This window comes from Rhinatrema bivittatum, chromosome 5, assembly GCF_901001135.1.
Source record: "Rhinatrema bivittatum chromosome 5, aRhiBiv1.1, whole genome shotgun sequence".
Taxonomy (NCBI): domain Eukaryota; kingdom Metazoa; phylum Chordata; class Amphibia; order Gymnophiona; family Rhinatrematidae; genus Rhinatrema; species Rhinatrema bivittatum.
The window spans coordinates 216,250,874-216,268,299 of record NC_042619.1 but is presented as its reverse complement, the minus strand read 5'-3'; the positions used below and the strand labels follow the sequence as shown (position 1 = coordinate 216,268,299).

Genomic DNA, 17,426 nt, shown 5'->3' with positions numbered 1-17,426 from the left:
TACAGCAAATGGCCGGCGCAGGCGGCGGATCTTAACCTTGCTCCGCTCAGCCTCCCCGCGTGGATTTTCTCTGAAGCCAGCGGCAGCGCTACCTCCGCTGGCGCGGGCTCGTAAAACCTTCCCTCGCTCTCAACAATCCGGGTTAGATGTTTCGGGGGTCACTGAGGGGAGGGGAGCTGCTGTACCGTGGAAAGCGAAGGTCACACCGTTTCTCACCTGACACCGCTGGAATTAAATAAACGCGGCGGCGCTTAGGTACTAAATAATGAGCCAGCTCATCCCACGCGAAAATATTTCCCCCCCCCCCCCCGATCTTTGAGAAACACGCGACGTAGTAGCCTTCCCCCTTCTCTGCTTGCTCTAGACGAGGACTGCTGCGTTCCACGCGGGACACGAGAAACTCGTGGGATAAGGATGAGTCCAGCCTGCTCGAGAAGAAAAGACTCACCACCCCCCCCCCCCCCCCGCTCCGCACCCCAGCCCTAGCTCTGAGCTCTCCCTCCTCTCAGCTGCAGACAGCGCGGCCTGCGTGGGGGGGGAGGTGGAGAGGGGGGCTCTCTCTCTCTCTTTCTTCCTGCCGCTAAGAGCTTTAATTACTTGATCTTGATCGGAGAAGTTCGGCACAACATCAGCAAGGTTAAAATGCCCTGAACGGCTCTGAGCAGATGTGAACGAGTTGGCAGACGCGCAAATGAGCTGTGCCTCCAAGCACGATAACAAGTGACTAATACAGATCGCTGAAAGAATTATTTGTCTCTTCATTTGCATGGATTTTTTTTTTTTTTTTTTTTTTTGCTAAATTGGAGAACACGTCCCCCCACCCTGCAAGCCTGAGCCTTGGAAGCCGCGATCTGGACGAGGCTCCTCGCCGCGTTCCTCTTTCCACCTTTGCTCGAAGTCTCGGGCGATTTTGCAAGCCCCATTCCTGAAAGGGGTGGGGGCAGGCCAAATGAGAAAGAGAGCGCTTCAAAGGGACTCGGCCGCGATTAAACCGCTGCCGAGCCTCCCCCCCCTTCCAGCTCCCCGAAACAGGATGCGAAATGAACTGCAAGAAAGAAACCTCATAGCCAGAAGGGAAAGGCTACGCGGGAGAAACAAGCTCCAGCTTCCTTAGAAAACCAGAGATGAAAAAAATATATTTTTTTTTTTAACTTCAAACGTTAAGTAAAAAAAAAAAAACAAACAGTTTAAATGCTTGCTAGTCCCGTTTTCTGCTTCTGAACGAGGGCCCACCACGGTTGTTGTCTTGGGCATAGACTAGAAAAAAAAATCCCTTGATGAATCCGAGCCCAATAGCGCCGAGGTCAAAACCTCGCATTTAAAACTGGGGGAGGGAGAAATCAGGCAACTACCAAGGGAAGGAGCTCACTGAAGCTTCCCCGCGTCCTCTCGCTCCCAGGCCATTGTTCCTCGTAATTACACAACGCGTTTCTTGCCATTTCTCTGCCTGCGAAACCTGGCAGAAGAGCGAAGCTGGAACGACGAAGGCAGCGCGCTGTGGCTGGAGCTATTTGCCCTTGGGATAAGGCCTCGCCGCAACCACTCGGGTGTGATAAGGCCACTGGGCCCGCAGTGGTAATTACTGAACAAGAAAGCAGAGTGCTGCAATCTCCCAGCGCATACAACTGGACGAATTAACTCATTTCAACTTGCTTACCAGCACACAGAGGGAGCCCGCTGTGCTTCAGCCCTGCAGATCTGCTTTACAACGGCTTTCCTAAGGCAGGCGGGCGCGCTACCTGATGAGGATTCCACGGAGCCCTCGGTAACGCGTGTGTCTGGCGCATACACACAAAGTACAAATGAGCCTCATCTAAATTACTTTTCTATTATGCTTTATTGTATTTTGCGGACACAAGTGAAGCACTCTAAAGATGTAACCATGAGAAAAAAAAAAAACAAAACAAAAAAAACACAGCATATTTGGGGCAGAGGTTCACTCCCAAAGCCCTCCGGAGTGCTTTAATATGTTAATAATAATAATAAAAAAAAGTGCTAAGAGCCTGCCAAAAATAGATCCTCAGCGGTTCGTCATTTTTAATTTTTTTCTACCCAACATTTCATTTAAAACCAAATCTGGATGTCTAGATAAATTGGTAGAGGGACTCAAGACCTTTGACCCCCGTTCCTCAGGTTGACAATGAATATAAACAGCATCATTTAAGATGGACGGGGGGAGGGGGAGAGCGCACTATCGGCCTTTTGTACCGCGATCCCACTGTCAGCGGAGACGGATATTTTCAGCTCTGGCTGCCCGGGACACACCTCAGTCCACCTGTTTCATTTGGCATGCAGGACCCGGGTAAAGCAGGCCCCATGACTAAAAGTCTGATGTACTAAAGGTTTTCCGTGTTGTGGGTCTATAAAAACATGCTCATTTGCCTTTGGCCTTTCTCTGAATGAAACCTCGTTTGAAAAAGCTGCGTTAGTGCCGATTTATACATTTAAACGTCAGCTTTAGTGCTGGCGCAATCGAGTTGCAAATAAACCCCACGGTGGCCGCCCAAGACCGTTTATCGCACGAGACGTGCGTACGTTGCCTCTGACTGCCTTTTCATCTTGTCCTGTATTTTGTGCTCTCCCGAATCCTCCTTGCTCGTGGCCCCTCCTCCCCTATTCGGAAATCCACGCAAACTCCCGAGCAGCCAAACAAATCTCGAAGCGATTGCCAGCGCCCGGTGCCTCCGTTTCCCCGGCCCCAGGCAGACACTTCAGCTGCTCGCCTCTCCCGCGGGAGGAGCAGGGGCGCGCTATAAATAGACGCTCCGAGCCGCTTCCTGCAACAGACAACGCAGGGCTAGCGCCGCGGCTCCGGCGGGGGTGGGGGGAGCAGGCCGGATCGGAGCTTCGTGGGAGCGCCGGGAGCTGCCTCCGCAGCTGTCACCTTCTCGGCTCTCCCGCGATCGGCCGCAGCTGCCCCCCCCCCCCCCGGACACCAGGCCTCCGGCCACAAAATGGCGCCTTTTCTGCCTTTCCCCCAGTCAGGTTGAACGTTTCCATAATCGCCATTATTAGCGCAAATTACACGCCTAATCAGTCTTTAAATAGATTTTAATTAAACAACCATAGAAGGCTCATTTTAAAGACATTAGATCTGGATATAAACTTTCTGCCCGAGCTGGAGGCTGGCTGCACGGCCGGTGATCCCGGGAGAGGGGGCCGGAGGTCAGCCTGAACCCAAGCCCAGGTCGCTCTCCAGCTCCACCCGTCCAGCACGGAGCCGCTTTCACAGGCGCCCTGCAGGCAGAACTGTTAAACTGGTCCTGTTTCCAGCTGCTCATTATAATAATAATAATAATGTCCTTAAAAGAAACCCTTCCACCAACTGATGCGATTCTCTGATTTAAAAAAAAACAACCCTGCAAGCTCCTAATGAAGTAAAAAATCCAATACTCCCAAGATTTGTTCCCCACATGGAAACAGGATTTTTCCAAAATTTGCCCTCGCTCCAGGCCGTCCCCCCGCTGTGCCTAGGTGCAGAGGTTATTAAGGCCCCACTTTATCAAGGATCGTTTTCCTTCCCTGTCTGTCTGGACTATAAGCTTCAGGGAATCCAGGGCCCGCGCTGGAAGAGGACATGACATTTCATCAAATCCTTTGGGTCGAACCGAAAACCCAGTTTGCTGGAGTTCACCTGTTTTTACTGGAAACAGGTTTGCGATCTTGTGACAAACTACGACCAACCTCCTCTCCACGGAGATGTTCCTACTATTGCCTTCCCAAGCCCCCCCACCACCTCCATCGTTATAGAAAAGCCTTATTTACTGATGCACAGGAAAGTTTTGCCAGGGTGGCGGCACCAGTTGAAAAAAAAAAAAAAAAAAAAAAAAGAGTTCGCCCAAATCCCGCCTGGAATCGCTTAATGGAATATGCATGGCTACAAGCCAGAGGTCTGCCAGGCGTCTCCTGCCGAGCCCTGGAAGCTAACAAGGCTTCCGAGGCGAGCAGATCGCAGCTGGCAGGGACGGGTGGGAATGGGGCCCGAAGACCTGCAGCGATCCCCACCCCCGGCAACAGCGTCGCCTTCGGCTGCAGGCCGGGGCCGGAGGGTTTCCGCCTCCGCTGGCTGGAAAACTAAAACGCTGCCGACTCGCTACTAAAAGCCATCTCCAGCGAAACAATGTCAGCAAAAGGCTACAACGCATTCTTGTAAAGAGCCCAGCGATCCGTGCCTGCCGACTCTCTCTCACCAGCACAAAGCCCTTCAGAGAGAGCGAGAGGGAGAGGGAGGGAGGAAGCGAGGGGGAGGGGAGGGAGGGGGGAGAGCGCTCTCGTGTTTCAGGGCTGGCCTCCCTTGGGAGTCGAGAAACCAAGTGTAGCTTCAATCAGATGCTGACTTCTCCTCCGGGAGTTGAGCAGGAAACCTGAGCTGGCCAGGCCCCACTCTCTGCCTGTGCCTGAATCCGGGGGGGGGGGGGGGAGATCGCACCGCGCGGCAGAGCTCGCGTTATCCCAGCACTAACCTTGAAACGTCTCTCTGCACACATTCCGCCCGCTTCGGCCAGTGCGGGGGGGTGTTCATTTACACGTCCAGAATTTTTCTTTCAAATTATTCTTCACTTTGGCTGCCATAAATGCACAGATACAATAGGGGTAAACTGCGGATTTATAATTGGATACTTGGAAATGTTAAAGCAAGCACCAGAAATACATTGGTTTTGAAGTCGCGGAGACCGTAACTACTGGCGCTCTTCCAATTATAAAAAAAAAAAAAAAAAACCAAGGGAAATCCCGGTGCTCAGAATAAGATACATACGGGAGAGGGGGAGGGGGTAGTGCCTCCAGCCACACACTCCAAGGGCGGCCACCATTTAGTGCAAGCCGAAAAGGCGCTAGCAGTAACAAGGCCCGCTTAGTGCAAACATCGCCATTCGCTTCCGAAGCCCGAATGAATTTTCCAGCTGCCACCACCAAGCGTGGTTGAAGAACGGTCGTAATTAACATTTCTACCTCGCTCGGTGGATGTGTAACTGGGCTCCTTGGATTAGCCACGTACCCGGGGGGGGGGGTGTCTGCATGTCCAACCCCAAGTGACATAAAACGCAAACGCCAACCTACACGTTGGATGGGGGAGGAATGGCTTTAAAGTTTTTACAGGCTGGTTTACAAGTTGTGCTGGCTCTTTGCACAGCAAGGAAGAGGAGGAAGCCCGCTTTGCTGAAGGGAACGAGCCATGGCCGTTTACTCTCCTTGCCTATATAGTACATTAAGTGGATGCATTTATGGATCCAGCACATTACTTCTCACTCACGACGTGGCGAAGGTCTCCCTCCCCTCCCACACACGGGATCTCTTGCTGCGCGATAGATTATTGTATCGCTACAAGTATTTGCCTTGCGTCTCCTTTCAAAGAATTTTTAACTCTTGGTGGGCCGGGCGCCGAGGGTCAGCACCTTTTTTTTTTTTTTCTTTCGGGGCTACTGCATACATCTGCCCCTAACCTGTTAAGGTCGCCCTGATTTATGGACGGACCGCGTTGATTTCTGTTTGCTCTTTCAGACTGAAGATGCGTCTTTTTGTGTTAATCGACGTGGGTGACTCATGCTGGGATGCAAGAACCAGTACCTATTGTATTAATTAGCAGGCTGGGGGGGGAGGGAGGGGAATTCTCAGAAAGGAGGACAAGAAAACAGGGAGCAGAAAGCACTTTTTTTTTTTAATCGACCCCCTTTCACGGTGGTTACTGCAAAACATTTTCTTTCACCGAATTAATATTGCAAACTTGACCTAAGGTCCAGTTTCCCTCTCAAAATTTTAGGAGGAAAATACATCATCATTTTCACAAAAGGTTTACTTATCTGTTCCCACAAGCATATCGAGCTGTTCTTTACAAAACCAGATATAACTAATTAAACTGGTAAAACATTATTTGAGTAAATGCACAGGGATCCCTTATATTTCTTGTTGCATATTCGTATGTTAGACAAAGTAACTTTAGCTAATCCTTTTGCTCTTTTTCTATAACGTTTTTTCCCCCAAAACTGTAAAACTGAAATCCCATAGCAATATGGAATATGATAGTAGGAACTGACCACAAGGCCCATCAAAGTTGCCTTCCTCCCCCAAGACAGTACTGCAGACCTCATCCATGCCCTCTTCACCCCCACTTCCCTGCTAATTACCTATGCTTATCCCCAGGCCTCCAGCTGAGAGATCTTCCATACATATAGGACCCATTCTTTGATGCAATATTTTTAGACAGTCAAATACCTCAAAGGTATAAATCAGGTACAAGAAGCAAACCTTTTTCAGAGGAAAAAATGATCTGGAACAAGAGGTCACTGCATAAGGCTCCAGGGACTACACTCGGGAGTAACATCAGAAAATATTTCTTCACTGAAAGGGTAATGGATGCATGGAATGGCCTCCCAGCGGAGGTAGTGAAGACAAAAGCAATAATGGAATTCAAGAAAGCCCGGGATAAGCACGGAGGATCCCTTAGTTGTGAGGGGGGAAAAGTCAGAGATCAGCTGAGGCCTGTGGCATTGCACCAATAATGACGCTGAGCAGACCAGATGGACCCTCGCAATCCTCCTGAGCCTTCACATTTTTTATTTCTATTTCTGAATCTACCCCATTCAGTCCCATACCACGATCCCATGCTCTAAAAACTTCCTGGCTCCTGAAAAGTGTTTCCTCTTATGCATTATTTATGCCCTCCAAGTATTTTTCAAGCGTTCTATCCTATCTCCTCCAGTATATGCCTTACAGGTGTGGGCTATGCACCATTTTGGCAGCTCTCTTCTGGATTTTCTGGTCTGTCTAAATTCCTTTGGAGATACCACCCCCAAAACTGGACACAGTGTTTCAGAGAGGGTCTCCCTAATGATTTGCACAGAGGCATTATCGTTTGATTTCATCATTCCACTGACCCTCACTAATGCTTTGCTGTAGTAGCCGGCAAACGTGAGGCCACCCTGGGATCTCATTCCGAGCTCCACCCCCCTCCCCCAACATAGGCACAAATACTCCTCCATCATGTACTGTATCCTGGTATTTCTGCATCACAAGTTCATGCCACTGCACTTTTTGCATTTAAAAAAAAAAAAAGCGTAGTTGCCAAACTTTCAACCACTCTTCAAAATTGTATTGCCAGCCCATCTCACACGTCCACCCTATATCAGATCTTAGTATCGTCAACCAAAAAATTCTGATTGTCCCTTCTACACTTCTGAAATAAAGCTGGACCCAAGCTTTATTCCTGGAAACTGTTTTTTCCTTGCATTAACTCTGCTTACCATTGCTCACCCAGTTTCTAAGCCAATTTAACACCTTAGGACGCATCTCCTAGGCTGCTTGGCTTACACAGTAACATAGTAATGACAGCAGAAAAAGACCAAAATGGTCTATAGTCTGCCCAGCAAGCTTCCCAAGGTAGGAACTGCCGCACCCTGCAGGTTACCCCCACGTTTCTCTTAAGGGTAAGAACTGCCGCGTCATGCCAGTTTAGCTTTTTTTTAATTTATTCCCATCCTCTAGGCTCGTTAATGAATCTCCTGCCTAGAGCAGTGCCCAATTCAAGTACACCACATTCAGTGCTCACTCCTGATATAACCCTTTGGTCACCCAGTCAAAGATCATCATCAAATGAGTTCACCAAGAGCTCTTGGTAATAAAATCACCTGCCCCCCCCCCCCCCCCCCCCCCCCCGATCCTGTGATCTGCAGGATTGAGGATACACCATTAGCTTTTCCTGTAGCAATGTCTCCAGTTACTCCCCCACCTCCGAGGTAAGGTTAACTGGCCTATAGATACATTTCCCAGACCCGTCCTTACTTCTCTTTCTGTGAAGCTGCCAGACCTGGTGCTTCTCTCATCTGCCACTCCTGCTGTGTCTACGTTCACTTTTGCTATTTCCACGCAAACTATTTTCTATAAGTGAACTACAACCTATTTGTCTCCTGAGATTTATCGGTCATCCTTTCCTAACCCCTTATTCAACCAACCTTGTACAAAAGCATTTAAATTAGCTATTTTGGTTTTCCCTGTCTCCTTTCACATTTTTTGCAGTCTTACCATCCCACGCGTTATTTCATTAATATATCTGGGGAAAAAAAATGCACCTTGTTATATTTCCTCCATTTGCACCTTTGCAAAACCATACCGGTCTCCTTTTTTCTTGTATTTACTGTACGAACATGAAGGCTCCTTCTTCTCATGACGACTTTTAGCTTTACACTAGATCCTATTTATGTATTTCCCTATTTTAACAAAGTTGGCACGTCAGACGTCCAGAACCTGCCTTTGTTCCTATATGAATCTACATTGTCTGGGGATCCTTGGACTCCCGGTGACCTCCTGCCCATGATACTCATTGCTATGACTGTCACGATATCCAAACTCGATTCACCACTAGAGCCTCAGGTCTGGGATTTTTAGCAGCCAGGCTACCAGAGGGAACGCGCAAAATATTAAAAACATATGGGACAAAACGTTTTAAGCTTGCAAGCCCACCCGCCCCCCCAGCAGCTTGCAAATATACACAAAAATAAGGATTGGAAACTAAAACTGAGCATTTGTGAAGCACACGTGTGGAATGCAGGTTCAGCAGAATTAGGACTCAGTTACAACAGCGCTCGGTGCAAGTTTCGTTTGAAGTCGAGAAAGTTCTCTGTGAATCCGTGAGCAGCATTTCCTTAATGCCGACTTCCTGGACTAGTCCAAGGCATCTGGCTGTGCATAAAGAGGAGGCTAGGCCAGCAGTTCCAGTGCCCCCTACCCCTTTTCGCTATAAAAGCCCTTTGAACACAGACAGGAAGCTTTGTGCTCCGCTTGTTCCCAATGAACCTTGCACATTCTACCTAGCGCTACGAGGAGCCAGCCAGGGCGTAGCGGCAATCTTGGCATATTGCCCTCAAATAAAACGTGAAAAAAAGAAAAAAGGAGCTCCGAAATCCCTCTAAGCTCAGTAAAAAAAAATCGGCACACCTGGCTTTGTGGAATTATATTATATAGAGGGTTCTTTCCAAAGGGAAAGAACCAGGATGGGACCATCAGGGTAGCAGAACAACAAAAAAAAAACAGTACACTAGCACACACTCTTTATTCTGGCTTGTCTTTCGCCACAGACTGATGGGGGGAGGGAAAGGAAGGTGCGTTTTGCAAAGCACTTCCTTCATTGGCACTGCAGGGAGAACCCGGCTTTTGCTCTGCTTACAAAACCTGCTCGGATCCCAAAGATACAGCCGAAAGCGCTATAAAAACTCTCTGCATAAGCCTGGCTTTCAGCTCCTTATTTATTACTGTAGCTGTAACTTTAGGCTCATTTGTATTTAAAGATTAGTGGGTTGGCATTTGGAGCAGGTCACTCACAAGGCACTTGGGGATGTTTCGCTCTTGCCCTTTGCTTTTAGTCACAATTTATTTTTTTTTTTTAAATAAGATTTATACTTTTAAATACAGGATTCCTCTCTTCACTGGGCTTCACCACTCATACTCGTCTGTGGATCTGAAATACGACCGATTGTGAGCGAGGTTAGAGCCGCTCTCCAGCTCACAGTCACTACAAACCTTCAACCCACTTCACGCAAAAAGAAAACAAAACCCGATTAAATAAATAAAAAGCTGTCTATCCTTTCCTAGCCAATTACCTTGGAAAAAAAAAAAATCATTGGCCTTGTGGTCCTAGAAGAAAAAAAAAAAAACAAAACACCCGACTCGCGTATGCTAGGAGGCCTTACTGAAGCAGACAGATATTGCACACAGATGTATCAGCTTCCAGGTTTGGCGAGGTACTCGGGAGGAAAGCTGGCCCCAGCACCCGAGGAAACCCGGCATCTCGTCGAACAGAAGCGGAAACAGAAGAGCAAAAGCCATCCCTTCCTGCAGGACGTGCTCCATTCGAATGAAAGGGTTATTATATCGTTTCCCACCCTCTATCTACCCCAGGACAAGAGGGGGGGGGGGGGTTTACCTGAAAATCTGTTTGCTCTAACAGGTCCCTGCTTTGTACCCATAATAAATTTGGTTTTCCACATAGCTTCCGGTCCTTAATTTTAGCAAGTCTCCCCTTTTTCATGCAAAATCAATGTAGCAATTACCATCTAAAAGCCGGGCCAGCCCAGGTCAATGTAAATTGATCATTGTCAGCCTTCTACAAAATAACACGGGGAGTCTGTCGTGCGTAATGAGATTATACTGGAAACCGTCTTCCAGATCACAAATTATATTTCAGGCTGTCAGGATCTTTCCCGAGCGGACTTCCTCGCATGTTTAATCATACGGCAACCAATATCCATTAAGGGATAAGATGATTTTCAAAGAAGGAGAAACATGAAAGCGAGAATCTGACGCACAAGAGGGGAGCAGTGGCAAGAGGAATAGAAAAGGGAAGGTTAGAGTGGCAAGTGCATGTGGCCACTATAAAGCTAATGGTCTAATTCATCGGGAGCAGGAGGCGGAACGGCATTTGTTTCGAGATTCTGTTTTGCAACTCAAGGATCTCGTGCAGTAAAACTTTGCTCTTATTTTGGGAACTGGGCCGCGTTCTTCAATGAGGCCTACAAAAATATTATTTATTTATTTAAAAAACATTTCTATTCCGCCTTATGCAACAATTGTTCAAAGGCAGATCACAACGAAAACATCAACAATTAATGTTACTAAAAACATCTTCTACATACAAGCATAAACATCCTTCCCTGGAGTTGGACAAGTAATCGGAAAGTGCCCGACAGTAACTTCGGCCTAACTGGTGAAAAAAAAAAAAATCCCTTTGTAAAAGGGGGCCCCAGAAATGTAACCCACTCCCCCCTTTGCCTGTCCGATTTGCTCAATCACAATCAAAGTACTTTTTCCTCGTCTCCGCTACTGCAGACAAAACCCCCAGGAGGAGGAGAACCCAGGCTGGTCCCTTCCTCCTTCCCACATCAGATCGCACAGTGCGCACTGTTTACTCTTGGTGCTAGGCTTTGGCTTCAGTAACCGAGCTAGGCTCACGTTAGAAGCCATCTGAACAGACCCACGTGAACGCGAAAGAACGCCTGTCCCGAGGGTCAAGCAAGGCCGGCAGCGCGCTCCCCCCACCATAATCTCTTTTCTTAGCGCGCATTAACGGCAGATCGCGTTTGCTGAGGACCTTACTGTTAGACCTTTTCTGCTACCGCGAAAGATGTACTCATGTGCACTTCCCTTCCTAATTTTTTTTTTGTAGCTAATACTACAGCTTGGTTTTCGAACATCCCTATTTTCTTTTGTTAGCCTCCTTTACACCTACCCCCATCCACTCACAAACCCGGCTCAATAAAAATCAAACTTATTTATGGGCCTATGGGAAACAAAATCATTAAGATTACAGTTTCCGGAGATTTTCCGTTTCATCCACGGATGCCCTATAAATATATATATATATATCTTCTTGAGCTCACAATATTATACACGTTGGAGAGCAGAATCCTTGGGGAGTGAAGGACCTTAAACGGTTCCGTTCCTTCTAAAGGAATCAGAATAAGTGGATTATAAAAAAAAAAAAAAGCATGGCCATGTTGTTCACCCTCTCTCCTTCCACTTTCAAACGTGAGGGCTTCATTTGCACTGCCGAGATGCAAGGACTCGACTCGGCTTCCTCTTTGCTTAATAAACTCTAACATTCCATTCGCAGCAACAGCAAAAGGCGCAGGCAAGGCGCGCGTTACAGCCAAGTTTGTGCCAGGTCATCCTCACCACACATCTGTATCAAAACAAACTGAATCCCAGTATTTTAATTACTGCACACAAAATAAATACACCGCGCTGGTATATCCTTGTACCGCCCCACTAATTTTCTTTTCCGACTGCTCCGAGGGTTTTGGCATAGCTGAGGACCCAGCCTCATTTTTAGAAAGTTTTCCCAAACAGAACCGCGCCCCATGTCAGCAGACGGCTTTTAAAACCCAGCAGACTACTTATAGGGCCATTTTTAAATATACGGGCCATTGTTGAAAATAAAGTTGAAATTCTGAATTCAGAACAAGCAGGGCACCAACAACAACAACAACAAAAAAAAAGCTTAAGATCAGAGCTCTAGCATAAGCGAATGTCAGTCTGGAAATTCAGTTATAGCCATCAAGACAACTTAGCTTTGTCCTGTATCTAAGTATTATTTAAGAGCCACGTGGGTTCATTATCACAATTAAAAAAAAAAAAACAACCTTAAAAAAGATAAATATGCCTTTCCCAGCTGTAGAGAATAAGCGGAACTGTCAACTTACAAAAAGGCCCTCTATAGACACAGTGCATTCGTAAAACAGTCAGGAAGTCCAATGTTAAAAATGCTTTTCCCCAGCCGATACAGAAAATGGCAAAAAAATAGCCTGCGATAAATTCAAGCATTGCGTGTAAAATACTCCGCAAGGACGAGAGCCAAGGGAGCTTAGAGCCGGACTCTGCAACAGCCCCCCTCCCCCGCCCCAGCCTGGCAGGACGCATCGGGCACAAAGAAGGAGCAGGCGACACTTCACATGACAATCCCCGAAATGCAGCCACCTCGCCTATGCAATGCACGCTGCTGATTCAGGGCACTGCATCCCGAGGAATCCCAACCCTTCGCAGAGTACTGGAGGCAATGAGCCTTATTCTAACCAACTTCTTTTTCTATATTGTTTTGCTTTAAAAAAAAACAAAAAACAAAAAAAAAACCCCTAAATTAAAATATGCGTGAAGGAGGAGATACAAGAATCGTACTAGGGCTGAACAAGCGTTCATCGATTCCGTACAGATGAACGGAAAGGTCTGAAGGCAGCTCCGAGGTCCCGCTTCGCGGAGCGCTGCCCCACAGGGCACCGACTTTTTTTTTTTTTTTTTTTTTGGGCAAGGAGGGAGGAGGGCCTTCGGTTCAGGAGCGGGGGAGAGGCGCTGAGAACTGCAGGCCGCGATCTCTCTCCTGAATCCGGGGCTCAGACAAAGAGCACCGAGGATCGGCCGCGCTGCAAGGCAGAGCCGACAACAGAGCGGCTTTTATCTAGAGCTCCAGAGAGGGGAGGGGAGGGGGGGGGGCACCACTTCCCCGTAATCCTAACCATCTGCCCCCACCCCACCTCCATGCCCACATCGAACCCCTGCTCTCCTCTAGGTGTACGGGGCAGCAGCAGTAATAACAACAACAAAAAGTACAAAGTGAATGGAGTGGATGGTGGAGGGGGGGGGGGGAGAGAAAGGCAGCGCTGGCTGCGAGTGCCAGGGTCAGTCTGTGCCGCGGGATCCTGTAAGGTGGAGGAGGGGAGAGATATATATGTGTGTGTGTGTGTGTGTGTGTGTGTATACAGGAAACTAGCAGCCACTGCGAGCCAGCGCACTTCAGCACCATAAAGAAAGCTCACGCGCTCCCCTCCCCCTCCCCCCTCTTGTAAGGTCACCAGGGAGGGGGAGGGGAGCTTTGATGCGATCGCCGAGCTGCTGCTGCTGCTGATTGCATTGTGTTTCCCTGAAGTGCTCTCCGTCTGCACCCGCTCCCCTCTCTCCCTCCCGCCTGTGGAGGAGTTACGGGGAGGGGGAGGGAAGGGATGAGGAGGGGGGGGGCGGCTCAGGTACCTCCTTTTCTCTTCCAACCCAGCGCGAGCCTCGGAGTTTGTGACCAGAGCAAACTTCAGGAGGAGGAGGCTCCCGAAGTCCGTCCGTGCGGCAGGAAACTCCTCGATGCCAGATGAAGCGCGCAATAAATAATAAGAAGAGTAAGGTTCATCTTTTTTTTTTTTTTTTTTGAGAGTTGCTGAATGCAAACATCGACCCAGTGTCGGCCCCCCCCCCCCCCCTCCCTCCCTCCCCACAACTCCTCCTTCCTCTTGCGATTCGATGGCCGTACCTGTTTCCTTCCCCGATCCCGCTCTGACCGTCTCAGGTCCTAATATTAAAAGGTTAAAGGGAGATCAAGGTGACCTTTTCCTCTTTCAGTCCCATTCGGGAGCTCGCAGGGAGCCTGAAGTGCTGTCTAGACCGATCTATCACTAGAGGCAAAAACAATAGCCAGCCCACCCCTCCCTCCCTCCCCCTTCCCCAAACCACTTGGCCTCCTCCTCCCCTCCCCCCCCCTCCCCAGTCACCTCCCAGGTAACTAGGCGAGGGGGGGGGGAGGGTAGCGGGGGCCGAGGACCTTCAAAGTGATCCTGTCAGCACTTGTAGAACTGCAGCCCGAGCGCTTTCCCCCGAGTGCACCCAGAGACTTTTATTTATAGCAGACGGAGCCGCGCTGCAAGAATTTCCATTTCCCCCGCCGCCAGCCCCAGAAGAGGGGGCGCTCTGACCCCCCCCCCCCCCCAATCGGTGGCAGCCCCCTCTCCCCACCCCCAGGACGCTGGAAAAGGCTGCGGAATGACTAATGAGCTGCGGGACTCGCTGATCCAGAGAGCGCTTCCTAATTAACTCTCAGTCACCTACGTGTGACAGCGGGGGGGGGGGTGGGGGGGGCAACCTTTCGCACCTCTACTCCCCCGGCCACTCACCATCATCCCTAGAAAACCAGCAATTAGGGAGGAGGAGGAGGAAGGGGGGGGGAGAGGCTCCGCTTAAGAAGCAAACGCTTTATAGTTTTCAGCTCCGCTTGCAATGACATAAAAATAAAACCTAATTAAGCAACGTCCAAGGAAAAGATGCTCAGACGCCAGATGCTCAGTTTACAGCGGGATCGTGCGAAAAGTAATCCCCCACCCGCGCTATCCTGCGGCTTCTGAAAAGCCTGGGAAGCAGGCGCGCTCTAACTTTCCGTCGGCAAATGCGGAATTATCGACCTCGAGCCGATCGGGGAGAGGGGGTGGGGGGGGGGGGGTCTCCGCCGGTCAGAGATCCCCAGCAGCAGCACCACCACCACCACCCAACGGAGACTTCCGCCCCTGGCCTCCCCCTCCCCCTCATTCAAAAAGTTCAAGAGGGCCCAGCAGGGGCAGGGTCATCGGCAGACAGCAAAACGCAATAAAACAAAACAGAAATCCATCCCAGAAAGAGAAGATCGCGACTTACGGCATCAGCGCCCGCTGCCCTGCGCTACACTAAAGAGCCTTCAAAATGTCACACTCGCATGAGCAACATTATAAAAAAAAAAAAGAAGAAAAGGGGGAACCCCCGTTCTGCCCCCCCCCCCCCCCCCCCCGATCCAACACGTTTCCTTCACATCAGGAGAGAGAGAGAGAGAGAGAAAAAAGGGGATCGCGAAGCGCTGGCAGAGCTCGCCCCCGGCCTCCCCTCCCCACCCCACATCCGACGCCTGTCATCTGCTCCCCAGAGCCCGGAGTGCGCGGAAGCCTCCGATTACAGGGCGGGGGCGGGAGGGGTTGTCCTTTTCATTGACGCTTCACTCCACGGAAACCCCCAGCCCTAATGAGCGCCGCACGCTCGCTCGCTCGCTCGCTGTCTCTCTCTCTGCCATCTTTATAGGAAACTTGGCTACAGGCGCCGGACCCCGAGACACAGCTACACCCGGAAATCCGAGCGCCCACCCCCACCAACAAAACGGGCTGACACACCCAAGCGACTCCCGCCCCGGCAAAGTTCTTGGCATCAACCTCATCTACAGGGGGGGGCAAGTCCCTCTCTAAACCCCACCACCACCACCTCCCCCTCTTTCAGTGCCGCCCAGAGGAGCGCCCCGGCTTTACCTTTCCGAGCTGCGCCTCTCTGAACGAGAGCCAAGAGGCGGCTGCCAAGGTGGGGAGCGCTGAGCGCTCTCTCTCCTCTCTCTCTCTCTCTCTCTCTCCTCTCTGCCCTCCAGCCAGGAGTTCCAGATGCAGGAAAAGCAAAGCAAGGAAAAGCCGCCTCTCCTCCTCCTCCCCCCCCCCTTTTTTTTTTTTTTTTTTTGCACAGCAGACGGACGCTTTCCCCCTTCACTCGCAGGAGACTGGAAGAAGCGGCGTGAAAAAGGAAAAAAAAAAAAAACAACAACAAAGTTCAGATCCATCCCTCCGACCTCCCCCAGCCCAGGAGGCAGCACAGCCGAGCCCCCGCGGAGGAAAAGTGAAGAGAAAGCGTGCAAAAAAAAATAAAAAAAAAATCTTTAAACCCACCCCCAAAACCAAACACAAATAAAAAAAAACCAAAAAACACCCGAAGAAAGAAAAACCTGTTCCCTGCCCGCTCCGGGAAAAGCCAAGCAAGTCACATCCCCCCCCCCCGGCGAGCAGTTGCAAAGTAGTCGATGGCAGCACTGACCTGCTCCGGTGCCGGGGCGCTCGCCAAACTTTCTGCGGCCGCGCGCGCGCTCGCTCGCTCTCGCTCGCTCTCCGGGGGCCGCCGCGCAGGTGCTGGCGGGGCGGGCGGGCGGCAGGCGCTCACTCGGGCGGCGGCGGCAGCTGCTCTCTCCGCAGCGCCATGTTGTCTCTCCGCGCGGCGAGTTCGGTGGGCGGCGGGGAGACTCGCTGGCGCTCTCCGCCCTCTCCTCCTCCTCCTCCGCGGCAACGATCCGGTCCGCGGCGGTGCTGTGTGTATGGGGGGGGGGGGGAGGGGGGGAAATCCCGCACAGCCCTTCGCCGGGGCTGCTGCTGCTGCTGCTGCTGCTCCTCCGCTGCCCTCCCCCGTCCGGAGCAAGTTTCTGCTTGTGCGGCAGCCTCTCTCTCTCTCCCCCCCCTCCAGCCCCAGCCGCCGCGCTCAGCGAGAGAGCGAGACTGTGCGGCTCGATCGCAGCTCTTCCCTCCGACCGGCAGAGACGAGTGAGAGGAAGCTCGCCGTGAGCCCCAGCCCACACTCCCCTCGCTACCCAGAAGGCCAGAGGAGAACCGCAATTACCATAAAGCGCCTCCCGCTCCGCTCCCCTCCGCCGAGCTGTCAAAACCCAGGCGGCGGTGGCGGCGCAGCGCAGCGCCTCTCTCTCCCCCCCCCCCCTTCCCTTTCACACTTTAATTGAATTTCCCCCAGGCCGCAGGGAGAGAGAGAGAGAGCGGCTGCACCTCCTCGCCACCGAGCTGAAGTTCTTGCCCCCCCATCGCGTGCGAAGCTAGAAAGCCTTCTCCCAGCTGGAATTCAAGGACTTCCGGAAGGCTCGGAGTTTTTTTTTTTGTGCGCTCGGGAGATGACTTTTCTCTTGGCTCCCTCTGCACTACGTCCTTTTTTTTTTTTTAATTTTGGCACAGGATCACTGATCGATCTGGCGCTTCAGCTCCTACCTCTTTGACTGGAGATCGTTTGTTTTGCTGGACGTATTGGACTTAATTTAAACAATTCCGGGACTGCGTTCTGTTTCTGATCTGTGCTAGTTGCAGGCACGATCGCGAATACTTTTCTTTTTCCTCCCTCGCTCCTTGAATGACAAGTGAATAGCTCCCGTCCTATATGCAGCTAGATGAGGTGCTAACACAGACTGGCGGCCTATTTAGTAAAATGTTTGCACTCGTTTCGCTCCGGTGCCAAACGTGCGCCAGTTTTGAAAGGGTATTTTCACCACTGAAAATAATGGGACGTTTTCCTCTTATATAAAGCGGCGCAGCTTTTGCAGTGGAACAAAACTTTAATACATGAGGCCCAACATA

At 50.5% G+C, this 17,426-nt stretch overlaps 1 protein-coding gene across 2 annotated transcripts in view; it reads right to left on the bottom strand.

The window, feature by feature from the left end:
• BCOR (BCL6 corepressor) overlaps window positions 1-16,709 on the bottom strand; it is a 71,873-nt gene extending 55,164 nt beyond the window's left edge. For both annotated transcript variants that reach the window (XM_029603164.1, XM_029603166.1), the window contains exon 1: window positions 16,114-16,709. The gene's annotated coding sequence lies outside the window, so the exon portion shown is untranslated. The remainder of the gene's footprint in view (window positions 1-16,113) is intronic.
• Window positions 16,710-17,426: the final 717 nt, after the last annotated feature.